Below are 16,361 nucleotides of genomic sequence, written 5' to 3'. Positions count from 1 at the left end.
GGTAGGATCATTAATCCCTCTAGTTCTGAGGTGTCAACATCTTGGACCACACAGCTACTTGTTCCTCGAGCTCTCCGGCCTGCAGACAACTATTGCAGACTATCCAGCTTCTGGTTGTGTAAGCCAATCTAATAAATCCCTTTTTATAGTCATATCTCCTGTTGTTTCTGTGCCTCTGGAACACCTAATACAAAATGTATTAACTTTTTTATCTTTATTCCCTAAATGACACAGTATGACAGCTATTTACATAGCATTTACATTGTGTTAAGTATTATAAGTAATCTAGAGATGATTTAAAGTATACAGGAAGATGTGTACAGATTACATGCAAATACTACAGCATTTTACCTGAGGGATTGCATATCTGAACATTTAGTAATCAGGGTGGGGAAATCCCTGCAGCCAATCACTCATGGATACTGAGAGATGACTGGTCCCTCTTTTCTCCTAACTGGACAAGGTATAAGAGTCATCATTTAAATTTTTACTGGATAATAAAAATTTATGCAATAAAATGACATGATGGAAAATGTTGTCTTTATTTTAGTGTAGTTTATGTGCCCTTTCATTATTTCTCTTGGGAATCAGTGGCTACAATGTTAAAAAAAAAAGGAAGATCCCCTGTATCTGGCACTTACAAGAAAGGATGAATTAATTAAACTTTTGTTAAAGTTTTCAGAACAACTGAGTAAGTGAGCCAGTGTTCTGGGTCCATTTCTGGTCATGGCAAATGCTTTATTAGGAAGCAATGTATTTGAGTTCTCAGAACAGACATGCACACATGACCATTCTTGAAGGAGAAGAAAAATTCTACATTTTTCTTTGTTTTTAAGAAAGAAAAAACCAACCTTTGTTCCCACTTATTCATATACCCTCTTCTAGGAGAGGTAGGAGTATGCTTAATTCCACAGAAAAACAAAAGCTGAAAACTGTTTTCTTTACAAAGTTAAAAAACCTGTATTTATAAACAAAATAAAACTAATACAGTCAGCCACTGTAGCAAAAAACAAACAAACAAACAAACAAAAAACACCCCTCTTCAACCTGCTGCTAAATTATACCATGGATGGCCACGGATGAAATTTGAAAAAAGAAAAAAAATCCCATTGCCAGAAGTGGAACAAGGGTCAAAAGGATAACTCATTTCTATGCTAAGCTGTCCCCAGTCCCTTTATGGAAAGAGAAGCCCAGAATTATGAAAAAATGAAATTTTCTCTCCTTCCTCAACATTAGAAAAACTCACTGCAATACCAAGCCTTCTCATGGTTTGGCAGAGGAAGGAAAAACTAAGAATGAAATGGGAGGATTTATACATTTGATTCACAAAAAGGAAAAGTTTAGACTAAATGGAGAGGAGATGTCTATCAATACTCCAAATGTATTTTGCTTGTGACGTTCTCCATATTGTGTTTAGAATACAATATGTTGTTGTGGCCAAAGGAAATAAATGCATATATGTTTATCATTTTGTGTAAAAATGTTTTCTAGAAAGCCCCAATCTAAGAGTGGCTATCTAGTATAGAAGCAGAGAATCCTAGACTTTCAGATCTTTTAGACAGAAAACTTTAATCTTCTGTTTGAAACTCTAATTTCTCCTTCCACAGATGCACTATTTAGAACTCTAACTTTATGAATAAATTGCTAAAATCTAAACCCTTCATCTATTTTGCATTTGCCTCTCTTCCCAGGAAGCATATGTTCTGTGATTTGTCCTTAGTGCATTCCAGATGGCTTCCAGTGACCAGGTCACTCCCTTCCCCAAACTCATACCCTTTTCTTTCCAACCATACCTTCCAGAATCTTCCTCTGGCTCCCAGGCCTCCAGATTCTTCTACTTTTGACAAAAAAAAATAGAGGCCTACCACCTCTCCCAGCCTCTCCAGTTCCTCACAACTTGCCAAAGTTGGTCTTTGCAACTCCCTGAACCGGCATCTCTTTATCTAGGAAGCTGCACCACAAATACATTAGCAAGGAGTTCTCTGACTTCTCTCCACCCAGGCAGGTTCAATTCCTCCTGTCTGGCCCATGCCAATCACAAGGTCATTGTCCAAAGCTGGAGAGGAGCAAAGGAGCTCTGTGTTCTCTCTGGTGCCTGTTGACCTAACTTGCAGGCTTCAACACGGAGCCTTGTACCTGACCCAGCTCCAAAGGAAACATCAAAGTTGTCTGGGTTGTTTTCAATTGTTATGTTCCCTAACATCTCCATGTTTTGACAAGACCAGAAAAAACAGGAAGTTCACCCTCTTGATTTCATGTCTTAGGTCTCTAGTTTCTTTTCTCTGGAAAAGAAATCCCCCTGTTATTTCTAGACAAGCTCATGTTTCTCCTTGCCCCAGTTCTTCCAATTTTCATCTGTTCCCTTGACCCCACATCCCAATAAGCTCCCAAAAACCTGGGACAGAGGCACCATTTACTCTTCATAATTCAGAGTATACAGTCTCATGTATAATGTACACTGTCTTATTAATTCACCAAACAGTAATGTTGACTCCTCTGAATCACTACAGACTTGTTAAAGAATATGTATATGTCATTTTGTATAACCCATATAAGAGGAAAGGAGGGGTAAGACAAGATAATTCAAATGGAAGAAGTGATTTACAGTAGAAGGGGTAGAGAGAGAAAAGGGGAGGGGAGGGGAGGGGGGATAGTAGAGAATAATACAGACAGCAGAATACATCAGACACTAGAAAGGCAATATGTCAATCAATGGAAGGGTAACTGATGTGATACAGCAATCTGTATACGGGATAAAATTGGGAGTTCATAACTCATTTGAATCAAACTGTGAAATATGATGTATGAGGAACTATGTAATGTTTTGAACGACCAACAATAAAAAAAAAAGGGTACAAAAAAAAAGAATATGTATAAACAATGTCATCCTGCAATCTGTACATGTGGAAAAATGAGAATTCATACCCTATTTGAATCAAATGTATGATATGTCAAGATCATTGTATTGTCTTAAGCAACTAATAAAAAAAAAAGAATATGAGCTTTGGATCCAAGTTCAAACCTACCTATATGACCATGGAAACATTTCTCAAGTTTCCTGTGATTTATGTTTCACTTATGCAACCAACCTAATAGGATTACAGATTATATTATTTGATTATACCTGATAATATATGAGTGATCAATAAACAGATTTATATTATTATCATCAATGAGGACATAGAACTTACCTCAAAAAGTTATTCTGAGATTGTATGAAAAATAACTAAAAAGATCTATCAAATTGCAAGTCATTAATAAGTGTTAGTTGGCTTCTTGTCTTCCAAATGGATATGCTAATATCCATTTTTACCCTGGTAGCAACTTTATAGATTAGTTGAGTAATGTTCTCAGTGTGATAATTAACCACAACTGAATATCAATTTGCACTTTATTGGCATATTCAAATAAAGTATCCTCAGAGCTGAAATCATATAAATTAATTGAATTAACTTTAATTAATTGTGAAATACAGACCAGGAGTGTAGCGTATGGCAGCTGATATGGTTATATATTGGAAAGATCTGGGAATTTGCCTTGGAAGATATATTTTTCCGTTGATGTCAGGCAGGATACATGCCCTCCTCAGTTCCTCATCTGCAAAGTGGAAGTTATAATAGTCCTGGTTCAATTTATTATATTGGGTATTGGCAATTCAAATAGCTGAAAACATGTTTTGTAAAATACTTTATTTAGAAGTTAGTTACTGTTAGGAAAAGGTGGCAATGAGTACAGTTTAAATTATACAGAGAAGGTTTAGAAAATAAGATTAGAACTACAAATAAATCTCTAATATTATTTTGTTCATATCAGAGTCCTTACCTAGCCCTTCCTGGTGGAAAGAAGATAATTTATGACACAAACCAACTACCAAGTTATTAAAGGATAATTTTTAGAATAAGATATAATCAAGACTCTCATACAAAGATAAAATAAAATGCCATCAAAGATTTTTATTTAACTCATCCATTGATAAGGGAAGCAATATGGTGTCATAACTGACAAAGGAGAATTGAATGAAACCCAGGTTTACATGAAGTAAAGGAAGGCTAAGATGAGTTTATCAATAAATGTGAACACTGGGCTACCCACAGAGCAAACATGATGGCACTCAACCAGATACAGTGGATTGGATTTGTTATGTGGCATAACCATTAGCATTAATGTCAATTTTATACAACTTAGTTACAGAATAGTTTAAAGAGAATGAAAGGAAAATATAATCTGTGTAGAAAAGTTAATCAGAAACCCATGGAATGATGTCTCTCCAACCTGTCCTGTCAGAGTTATTCAGTAGGGTAACCCAATAACTAATTCATTATTAGGGTCACTGCTGAACACTGTGTTTGGGGAACAGACTGAGATGGGGAACCAATGTGTCTCATGTATCAAAACATCAAGATGCTTCAATTTTGATTAAGAAGACATGAAAAGTGAAGAAATAACAGATATTCCCACCTAATTTTTTTTCTCTCCTTTCAATGATGACCTCCTTAAAAATGTGAATGTTTCCCCTAATTCAAAGCTATTTAATGCACATACATAAAAAATCTGGCTGTGACATTCAGACTAAGCAGCAACCGAGATTCTTTGTGAATGGCCCGGTTCCTCCACTTGTACCTCCACCCCTTGGGCCATAAGGTTTTATTAGCAAGACAGGGGCAGAGTTGTGGTAAGGCCCCTGACTTCTCCACTCTCAGGCCCCTTCCTAGGGGAATTCCCCTGCAGGAGGGTTGGAACCCAGAAGCCTGTGCACTCATATGTTGAGCTGGTTGGACAGATTGTTGTAGTGGGTTCCCGGTCCTCTAGCAGGCTCTGGTAGGTGGCTCCTACTGAGACTAGATATCCATGAGCTGCTGGTACTCATGGTTCTTCCACTTGGTATCAGAATGCATGTTACCTATCTGGGCTTCTGTGCTACTGATCACCACCTGAGTCTGTGCCCAGTTGCAATTCCTGGGCTCCAAAGTGGGACTTGGTCTCTGCCAGTATGCCTTCCAGAGTTTTTCAGGCTGAGCTATTAATAAGGTTTAATTTCAAAACCCTGTAGGGTACTCACAGGTCATTGACCTCAGACTTGGTCATCTGGAGCAAGCGAGCTCCAGATTCAGCTCTTTGGTCCAACTCGTAAACCAGGCTTAAGTATCCTTCTGGTTCTCAGCCATGACTTCATATTGGCTTCTCAAGTCTTTCAGAGTCTTGGCTAGCTCAATGCCTGGGAAGAATCTCCACACTGACTTGGCTACCACCTGGCCCTCAGAGAACAAATTTCCTCCCCAGGGTTCTTCTTCAGGCAGGCAGGCTCCTCTTTCAGGTCTTTGATCTGCATCTCCAGTTGCTCCTCACCCGTGTCAGCTTTCCCAGCACTCGGTGCAGGCCGTTGATGTCATCCTTGACACTCAGTTGCAATTCCTGCTCTGCCTCAAACATAGTTTGGAAGTCATCTGAAGCCATACAGGCATTGTCAATCTGCAAGAAAATCTTGGAATTCTCAATGGTGGCACCTAGAATATTGTCCCTCAGGTCCTTGAAATGGTAACTGTATTTGCAAGAGGGACTGGCCCCTGCATCTTGTATCAGTCAAGGATTTTTACCTTCAGTTCACCCTTTGCCTGCTCTAGGCTGTGCACCTTGTTCATCTTGGAGGCCAGGCCATTGTTGAAGTTCTCCGTTGTGATCTTCTATTTACCCACCAGAAATTGCTTACCCAGGATGCCCACATAGCTGCCACTTTAGCTGTCACCATAGCCCCCAAAGGAGGAAGAGGACAGTAAGTGTCAATGGACACAGATCCACCACAGCCACCTGAACCCTGGTGGATAGTAGGTGTGTAAAAAAGGCATCACCAGCTCCAAAGTGCATACTTGGCATGAGGTAGCCAAGGACTGGGGACAGCTGTAGTAAGTCATAGCAAGGCAAAGATCATGAGCAATACTGATCTACGGAGCTGCAGACTGAAGAAGAAATTGATTGTAAGGTATGTCAAAGCCATGGGGAATCACAATAGAGGAAGAGGCTGCACATGGTTCCCTTTGGCTGCTGAAAGACTGCCATCTTACCCATTAGGGAGTGGAGGGGGTTGGAGAGAGGGAGGGAGGGGGCAATTGGTGGCCCTTAGTTTGGTTTTTATTATCACTATCACCATCATTATTGCCACTAGACTTATCAACAGCAAATGTAGATAATGAACTCCTGTCATAAAGCTTGAAATCAGTGGAATCATATTGAAAGTGTCTGTTTATTTCAGGCAAAACTACAATGCGGAATAAAAGACATCAGGCAAAATATTGTGACTGTGTTTAGATGGACCATTTCCAATCATTTTCAAACAAGTTTTCTAAGTTCTGATAAAGTAAATAAAATGACAATACACTTTATAAAAATGTAGCATATTTTAAATCCATTTAATAAAATTGGAAACATACCCTTGCTGTTTCCAGTGACTATACTCATTTGTTGCTCTTGTAGGATGTCTTATGGGACATGTGGTCAATCATTAGTTATGATCTAAAGCCCAATATTTGTCAGGAATGTAACCTCCTAAATGATAACAGTCTTAAGAAGGGAAAATATGGATATGCTTTACATTAGCCCATTTTATTACAAAATTTCCCAGAATGCCCTATGTAGAGAGTAGAGGGTCAAAGAGATCAAATGGGGAAATAATTAAGTGGATTTTGAGATTTGAAAGTGACTATTCTTTAAGATGAGAAAACTCTCACAGGGATATTCTATCAACCCTGAATTTCAGTTTGTGGATTGACTTAAGACTCACTCATTAATTTAAGAAAAACCTTTCATGCATGAATTATATTTCAGACACTGAAATAGAAATTGGGAATATGTAGCTGAATGATGGTGTTAACTGTTTCAAGAAGATAAAATCTCTTTAGAGAGACAGATCATTCATAATACAAGCAAGTGGAGTCTACAGAGACTTTGATCTCAGAAACATAATAGTTCAGTCATAGATCTAGAAGAAATTGAGACAGACCAGAGAAATATGCAGGAATATATAGGTTGTGCCCAGGGCTTAATCAAAAAATTTCCAGCATTTAAGATCATTGGCATGTTAGCATTTGGACATAGTTTGAGAATTCAAAAAAAAATCCAATAAAATATATAGATATGTTCTCTGGGGAACAATGACTGATACAAAATAGATGGAAGAAACATACTTAGCATCGTAATGGACACATTCCATTCTCATAGCCAACTGGCTGGAACTAGACCCCCATTTCACTGCTATGGCAGGGCTGAAGACCCAGGAGAGCCCATGAATTCTTAATGATCAATACCTTTCTCTTTCACAACATCTTAACTAATAATTTAAGTGAGGGGGTTGGAGAGAGGGAGTGAGGGGGGAATTGGTAATTCTAATTTTGGTTTGTGATGTGGTGTATAAGGTAAAAAGGAGATCTTGTGGGAGTAGGGCTCTTCCAATAGCAGAAATCACACACATGTGTAGCTGTCCAACTTATGACTGTGAGGCAATAGAATTTAGTGGAATTAATCTATGTCCAAACCCCAAATGTGCAATTTACTAGCTGTATAAACTGATCAAGGAATGTAACTTCTTTTAGTCTCAGTCTACATTCTGATAAAATGAGAATGATAACACCTAGCCCCTCAAGTGCGTAGGAGATTAAAGAGGTAAATTATGTGAAATTTAGTACTCTAAACTGGTAGTTATTAAGTAAGACAAGGTCTAGAACTCTTAATTATAAAAGAAATCAATGAGCTCCTGTTTATAAAAGAAGGCAATGTTGGTCAAAATTGGGTGTTCATAGGTACAGTGAAATGGGAGATTGGGTGCATTGGGGACATCCTTTTTGGTTATCTGTGGGATCATTAACATCCTCAGATAGACTCTAATGGTATTTTCACAAATACATACTGTATTAGCCAGTTTCCCCTTCTTATGACAAGAATCTGAATAAATCAACTTACAAAGAGGAAAGATTTACTTGGGCTGACCTTAGTAGCTGATGACCTTAGTAGCTGTGGCTGGAGTAGTGCAAGTAAATAAACAACACTACCCAGTCTCAGCTGTTCACATGTAATTCTTGCTACATGGTGCTGGCAAGGTTTACTAGCTTCAGATATGCTTCTGCTTTATCATTTTCAGTGCATTTTGAATCTTGTTCTTTTGGACCAATTATCATTTTAGAGGGGGAAGCAGGAATGCAGTTTGGCACTATGAGCTTAAGGCTCTCTGATTTTCCCTGGTTCAAAAGCTTTTGTGGTCTTCATACTGCTTTAGATTATGACAACAATAGAACTTTTATAGAAATGGGACTTCTATGCAGTAAGCAATAAAGAGAGTCTGAGGGATTGGGTCCCACCATGCAGCCTAGAAATGTGGAAGGAGACTCTGAATAATGAAATCCCTCACTCCCAACATCTCAAAAATTGTAAGGCTGAGTCCCTGGATCCATTCAAAGAAGAAAAAAAGAACAAAAGGTGTAATTCTGGATGACAGCAGGGGTTCACTGAAATGGTAGGAAAGAGGAAAGGGAGAAGATAGAGAAGATTTTCAGAAGCCTATCATTTTAGCACATTAGTGATTATTTGTAATCAAATGAAAGATAATCTGTGGGAGTTATTAAGTAGTCATTGCTTACAAAAGGTATGTACAAAAAAGAAAGAAAAAAAGGAGGGAAAATTAAGGAAGGAAAGGAGAAAGCAGAAAAGGAATAAAAGAATAAAATAATTTTGGTAGTCTGTTTTATTTGTTACAATAATTCAGCGAAGTGTTTATTATATATATTATAAGATCATTGGTTGGGGCAAGGAGAAATCTAGTTAAAAAGAATAATCACATATACACACACAAAAAAACCCAAAGTTAAATATCTAACATAATCAATAATTACAACACATAGAAGGAAATAAAGACACTGTGGGTAGAAAGTGTGATAATTTCTTACCATCTTTTTATATTAGTGAGGATGTGCTGTGTTGTGCTTTTGTAATAAACATCACAGAAATGATGAAAAATTCAAGTTCTCTGCAGGTCCACATAATTTAGCAACTCTTCTCTACATGGAAACTCATTTGTACCAACATAAACAGGAGGCAGCCTTGGTTGATTTTGCAGAGAAAGAGGACCCTGGAGTCTTGTGCTGCATTTAAAATGCATTGACTCAGAAGGGACATACGTCCCCTTTGCATATAGCCCATTGTACAGTGACATGACTCTGTCTTGGTATCCTGGCTGTCATGTCTTGAGCCACTTTCCTTCTGCCATAATGTTCTGACTCACCTTGCGCTCAGAACTATGGAGTCAGCACACCATGGACTGAACCTCTGAAACTGTGAGCCAAAATAAACTTTTCTTCTATGTTGTTCTTTTCAGGTCATAGTGATGCCAAAGCTTAGAAAACAATACACTCCAAATCCTAGAGAAGAGCTAGAGAGAGTCTGTGAGGTAAAGGTAAGAATGAGAATCTGAAGGAAGGGAAGGAATTCAAGGTTATGGGATTTTTCCAAATATTTGGAGGGAGAAAGGCATCCCATAAATTAGGAAAACCATGGCTTGGCTCAACTGAAGGGAATTTTGGGAACAAAGATATTATGTTGTGCATGCGGGGGGAAGAGAAGAGAGAATAGCAGGAACAGCTGACCTTTGAGGAAGGAACACAGTCACTGAAAATGAGAGCATGATTTTATTCAGGAGAAGATAGTGCTTTGGAGAGGTTGTGTTTTGTGCCAGAGGATCAAATAGTGTACAAGTATAAATCTAAACCATATTCAGTTAAATGCTTGATAAGAATTCATAATCATTTGGAAGGTAGTTCTTCCACTGTTTATGACTCTACAATAGCTTGCCCCAATAATTAGAATGAAATTCAGTCTTAGCTGGCCTACCAAACCTTGAATTGTCTGGTCCCAGTCTCTAAATTTTTATATCCTGGGACTCCCAATTTTGCTTACTCTGCTCAAGCCAAAATCTTGTATCTCATCTTACAGTATTCATTTGGGCTGTGTCTCTTCCTGGAACCTTCTTTCCCAATTTTTTCCTATCTAATGGGTACTCCAATTTCAGGTCTTAACTATCATTTCCTCTGAAACTCCCTACTTTATTTCTGGATACTGATTAGTTCTCCCCATCATATCTTTTTATACCACTCTATTCATTTTCTCATGGCACTTTCCATTATTTGTAATTATACTTCTTATATTTATTTGTTCTAGGTTTATTGTCCCCAGCTTTACTGAAACCATAGGAAGACAGGAAATGTGTTTACTTCTGTCTTCTCAATGTTTAGCATAGTGTCTGGATCACAGAATTTGCTCAATGAATATATATCAGCACCCTAGCTAAACTTGATCACATAAAACCCTTTAGTGTTTTAATAAGATACTTTTGTAGTTACTGTTTCAATGTAATCATTCCTTGGTTTGTTTATTTTGTTTGAGGTCCTTCTGGAAGTTTTTGTTTGTTGTTGTTATTTTATTGAACCCAGGCCCTCCAGTATGCCTTGCAAGGACTCTACCACTGAGCTATATCTCCAGCCCACCCCTTATTGATTTATAATATGTATTGTACTGGATTACTAATTAGCCTATATCCCCCATTAAACTGTGAATTCATCAATATATAACTTCATGTCAAGAGTCAAGTACCTAGCAAGGGTCATGTATTTGTTGTGATAGCTAAACTGTAGAATTTAAGGAATTCTATTATTTTTAATATATTTGAGTAAGTGTTTTTTCTTGCCAACAGTCAGGCAGTGATAGCTTCACACTGAATCTGGAAGATACTGGAGGAAAGAAGGGGAAGAACCCTGTGAATTCCAATGTTAAGAGAGGAGTATCACTCAGAAGGAAGACTTTTGACCCATCCTTAGTAAACTATGCAGCCTCTCTCCATACCGGACTAGAGAACTGTAGTCTGTGAACTGAAGAAGCATCAGACCACCCTGCAGGATAATTTGCAATTTGCCTGGTAAAAATTTTCACTTTTCTTCTGTTTGAAGTACACATACCGGTTTGTGATCCAGCCAGGTTTGGAGGAGAATCAGATCTTGTTTATTCTTCCTTTGCAAGCTGTGTTTTATTTATTTATTTTTTTTGACTTAGAGAATAATAGGCTGGGTGGCTTATCAAGAGCGCAAATTTATTTCCCTCAGTGTTGGAGGTTGGAAAGTTCAAAATCAAGATGACAACATGGTGTCTGGTTAGGCTCACTGTCCAGCTCACAGAAGAGGGTATTCTTGCTGTGCCATCATGTGGTAGAAGGGAAAAGAAAGCCCTTAGGGTCCATTATATAAGTGCACTAATCCCTTAGTGAGGGCTCCATGCACATGACTTATGACTTTCCATATGTTCTAATATCCATATGTCCTAATACCATCATATTGGTGACCAAGTTTCAGCATATGCACTTGAGGGGTGGACTGCAAACACCTGGCTTATTACATTTGTCTACACTTCAATTCTTAGGTTTGAAAGAATTGAATAAATGAAAAGAGGGAAAGATCTCAAGACAGAGAAGATAACAATTTTGCAAGCACTCTGTGTAGCAACCACACAGGGAAACAGGAGTATGTAACAGCTATGCAATCTGTTGGGTATGGGGAGGAGTGGTGGTCAGTCTACAAGGTTGGAAGTATAAATGAGGGTCAAACGAAAAGGACCCACCAGACCTATGATAGCTAGAGGACCTGAAAGTTCATATCTGATTAGGAACAGGAGAAGTGTCATGGGATTTTTAGGTAAAGAGCCACTGATTGGAGTTACTAAGAACAATAGAGCTGAGTCAGTTTGTTCCCTTACTCAGGGCCCTCTTGTTTTTGATCTTAACATAACTTATAAAGGACTCCATAAAATTGCCAAACAAATGACCCCATCAATCAGTTGGGACAATGGGTCGGGGATGTGGCAGCCTTAGTAAGAGCACCTCTCCTTCTTTTCTTTGCCAGAAAATAGGAACATCTTACGCTCTGTGTTTCTTGGCTCTTAGCTACCCTTCTCCCAAGATCTTGGCGATTTAAAAATTGACTTGCAGTGAACAAATCCTTGATTATGTTTTTAATCCATATCCAAACACACTTTTTAATCCTAAAGAAATGCAGCTGGAAGAAGATGATAGGGGCTGTTCTAGAGAGGAGTCAAAATGGGCCTGTCATTGTTGCCTTTGGGAACAGGAGTCTGCTTACATTTCGGAAAGCTTATTTTCAGATCCTAGTTCCAGAGTGAACTCAATATCCTCTTCTTAATATTTTTGCAGCTTATTTTTGTGTATGTGTGTGTTTCTTTTTTTAAATTTATTTTTTAGTTGTAGCTGGACACAATACCTTTATTTTACTTATTTATTTTTATGTGGTGCTGAGGATAGAACCCAAGGCCTCACATGTGCTCTACCACTGCACCACAATGCACCCTGTGTGTGTGTGTGTGTGTGTGTTTCTAATCAACACCCAAATTTCACTTCTTTTACCTACTCCATACTTAGCTTTAATTCCTGATGACCAAATATCAAAGACATGGAGGTGGAAGAGTGACCTCACTCAGATGTCTGAATGTCACAATACACTTAAAAATTATATTTAAGTATTGGCTCTAAATTTAGCATATCCTAATTCAAGTTGATCAGGTTCAGAATAGGTAACTCAGCAATATTTGTTGATAGAAATATTAAGCAAATGATTAAAAAACAAGTGGAGGGACCAGGGGTTGTGGCTTGGTGGTAAAGCACTTGCCTAACACGTGTGAGGCACTGGGTTAGAACTTTAGCATCACATATAAAATAAAATAAAGGTCCGTCAACACCTAAAAATATATACATTAAAAAAATCAAGGGGAGCTACTAGTTTAATACAGAGGAAGTGCTTTCATCCATAAATTTGAGAGGACTGTGGGTATAAACTTGAGACACAATTCATGATTATAGTCAAGAATCTACAGCAGGGCTGGGGATGTGGCTCAAGTGGTAGTGCGCTTGCCTGGCATGCATGCGGCCTGGGTTCGATCCTCAGCACCACTTACAAACAAAGATTTTGTGTCGGCCAAAAACTAAAAAACAAATAAATAAATATATTTTTTAAAAATAATCTACAGCAATGCTTATATATGATATAGCTAAGGATTATTTAGACAGAAGAAATTTACTTATTTACTGATAAACTTTCCCTGCAGATTATGGTGGTAGTGAGTCACAGTCTTTCTTACTTTTAGCATGCAATGGTGCAAAGAATGAACAACAAGAAAAATAATGAAGAAAGCTACTAAGGTCATTTATCCTGGGTGGTCAGGGAACTCAGCTGCAGGGAGAACTGGTTCTTGGACGTGTCTCTGGAGATGGACACTTGGCTCTTGAGGGATGGACTGTAGGCAGTGCTACCATCATAACATATTAGACTTATCCACTTCAGCCCCTTCCCTACAGGCTGATGAATCCAATCCCAGCAGTAACCACTGATTGTGATGGAGAATCCAGAGATGGCACAGGTGAGGGACAGGGTCTGCAAGGGCTTCACCAGTCCAGGTCCTGACTCCTGCAGCTGCACCTGGCACAGGACACCTGGGGACAAGTACAGTCACACCCTTTCAGTCACCTGGAGTCACAATGTCCACATAGACCCAGGTCTGACACTGAGGACACTCACCTTGGGGAGCTGTGACCAGGCATAGGAAAAGACCCAGCAGCCTCATCTTCTGGAACACACCTGCCTTCCCAGAGACCTCAGCCCTGTCTGAGCAGAAAGCTGGGAGCTCCCACAGCCCAGAGGGCATTTGAACCCAGAGCAGGAGGAGGAATTTGCATGTGGGTGAGGCTCCTCTTATATATGGAGAGCTGAAGGCAAGTTGCCCAGGTCCTCTGTGCTCCTGAGATATGTTCCTGTCTGGAACCCAAGTGGAGCTTTACCTGTGAGAGGAGAGCAGGTGGTTTCAGGGGTGCTGGAAGGCTATCAGAGGAGGAGCCTGTAGGGCATGATGTAACATGTGGGGCATGTGCATCATAAAGGAGGAAACCTAACTTGATGTAGGGCATGCAACATGTGGGGCATGTTGCATCAGAAAAGAGAAAACCTAACTTGCTACCCGCTTCCTGGTCCTGGGGCCACATGTAGCTAAGATAGCACCTGGCAATCAGCCAGAAGGTATTGCCTGGGTGGTGACAAAAAATCAGACCACCTCTAGGATAGGCTCAGAACCCTTCTGCCCTAGTGGACAGCTCCTACCTGTAGGATGAGCGTACATGTGAATTTCCCCCACCCTGCTGATCTTTATCCTCATTGGCTCCTGTACATTATATTAGCTGTGTATGTTTTCTCAATAAGCTGAGATCCTGCTTTGACTGGTCTCCCTGAGGCATCTGATTGTCCTCCTGCCAGGGAGGGCTGAGTGCCAGCGGTCAGTTGACCCTTTCCTTTCTTGGTTCATCCTGGTCAGGAAGTGCTCTTCCCAATATCTCCTACAGGTCAGGAGGGAATGGGGCGGGGGCTAAAATCCCGACAGGAGCCAATCTTCCTGAGCCCAACACCTTCTCCCAGGACTCTTCTCTCTTTCTGATGCCCAGTCTCACTCCTGGAATCCACTCTGGCTCTGGGTGTTGAGTCTTCATGTTTGAGCCCAGCACAGCCCCTGCTTTCTCTTCCACTGCTCTCTGAACATACATATCATTTTTCTATCCTGAGAGTACACAACACTGCCACTTTGGTGGTTTTTACATGAGGTATAGCCTTCCTTATCTTCTATACTCCCTGTTATCCAGGACACACAAGCAAAGAAAACAACAGTAAAATTGGATACAATATTGGGGCTGGAGTTCTGGATCAGTGGCAGAGCACTTGCCTGGCATGTGTGAGGTACTAATTTTGATCCTCAGCACCACATATAAATAAATTAAAAATATAAGTATATCAACAACTAATAAATATTTTTATAAAAGATTGGATATAATATGTGCTCTGACTTTTGTCACATATGTGATGGTGAGCATTTGTGAAGAGAGAGAGAAATTCTGTCTAAATGGCCCAGTCCCCAAACTGTGCATCTAATATGAGAGTGTTCTCTAAGTTCAGCTCCCACTTTATGTGCAGGGATTTTGTTGGATTCCAACTCATCACCTTACCCTATAAGCTTATAGTGTCCTGGCAGGGTTCCAATATCTCTCTTTGATGGGAAGAACAAGGTTAACAGATCCCAATACAAAACATATACAACCTTAAACAAACTGGTTGCTATTAAGATGTATATTTTTGTCACAATATACAGTATGTTTCTACAATATAAACAGTATGTTTGCAAAAGGATTTACAATTTCTGATGGTGGACAAAGAATGAGATGTTGAAGGGGTAGAAGGTGAGATTATAGAGTTATTAGTTCTTAGGAAGTAAGAAAGAGGAATCAAAAGATGATGGTTAGTAGCAGGAGAAGAGAGAGAAAGTGATTTGGGGGACATCAGAAATGGGAGACAATAAGTACATAAGCCAAACACTTAATATTAAGAAAAATAAAATTAAAAAGTGAAAATGATAAAAGATGTAAAACGTAAAAATGAGATAAAAGAATATACAACACAACTGTAATGTATGATTCAAACATCCCTGTCTTCAAAATTCTAATTCATGCAAAGTACTTGGTTTCACAAATATTTTAGATAGCATCTTCTCCCCTCTGCTGCACCTGCTCTCCAGGGAGGCATCAAGCTGAGGTCCTCAGAGACTCCCTGCAGTGGGAAGGCTATGCCTCCCTGTGAGGGCCTCCTTCAGCTCAGGAGCATCCAGTTGGCACAAAGCCCTCAGGTCCACATGCTGTTGCCATCTGTGGTGGGCACAGGGAGAAATTCAATCTCTGTCCTCACTTTCAGTTGTCATAAGCTGAGTCCACATAGGGCCCTGTCTAGCTCACTCTTGTGACAAGCCTGGGAGATGGACCAGCCAGTGTCCATATGGACTTCATGATGTTTTCAGGGTGAGGATTAATTTATTCTAGTTCAGTATGTATGTGGTATCTATCAATCTATCTACCATTATATTTCATCTATCTATATATACTCTATCAATAATCAATTATCTATCTTTCTTACCCCCTTGTTAATCTGTCATCTTTGAACTAGGCCTCCCTTCCTCCTCTTGTGATTTGCAGAATTAGGGGAAGCAACTGTCTTGGGATCATCTTGGAAGCACAGTCACCTGAAAACAATGCTGCTGCTCTGCAACCCTCACCCTGTCAATGTGGTCCCAGAATAGATAATAAAACTGACATCATGGGCATGGCCACCTGGTTTCTCATATGGCTGGTAGAGAGCCTTTCTTGCACACTGCACCCCCAGTGTGACCCCAGCACCATTCTGTCATTTATAACCATCTGCCTCTCTTTGCCTCCTGCCTTCTGCCATGAGGTGGTA

General features: G+C 39.5%; 1 pseudogene; it reads right to left on the bottom strand.

Moving 5' to 3' along the window:
• Window positions 1-4,838: 4,838 nt before the first annotated feature.
• Window positions 4,839-13,659, bottom strand: LOC144256088 (keratin, type I cytoskeletal 19 pseudogene; annotated as a pseudogene).
• Between the last annotated feature and the right edge of the window lie 2,702 nt (window positions 13,660-16,361).

Source organism: Urocitellus parryii, chromosome 7, assembly GCF_045843805.1.
Source record: "Urocitellus parryii isolate mUroPar1 chromosome 7, mUroPar1.hap1, whole genome shotgun sequence".
Classification (NCBI taxonomy): Eukaryota; Metazoa; Chordata; class Mammalia; order Rodentia; family Sciuridae; genus Urocitellus; species Urocitellus parryii.
Note: the sequence above shows the minus strand (reverse complement) of the source record. Positions and strands in the feature narration are given on the sequence as shown.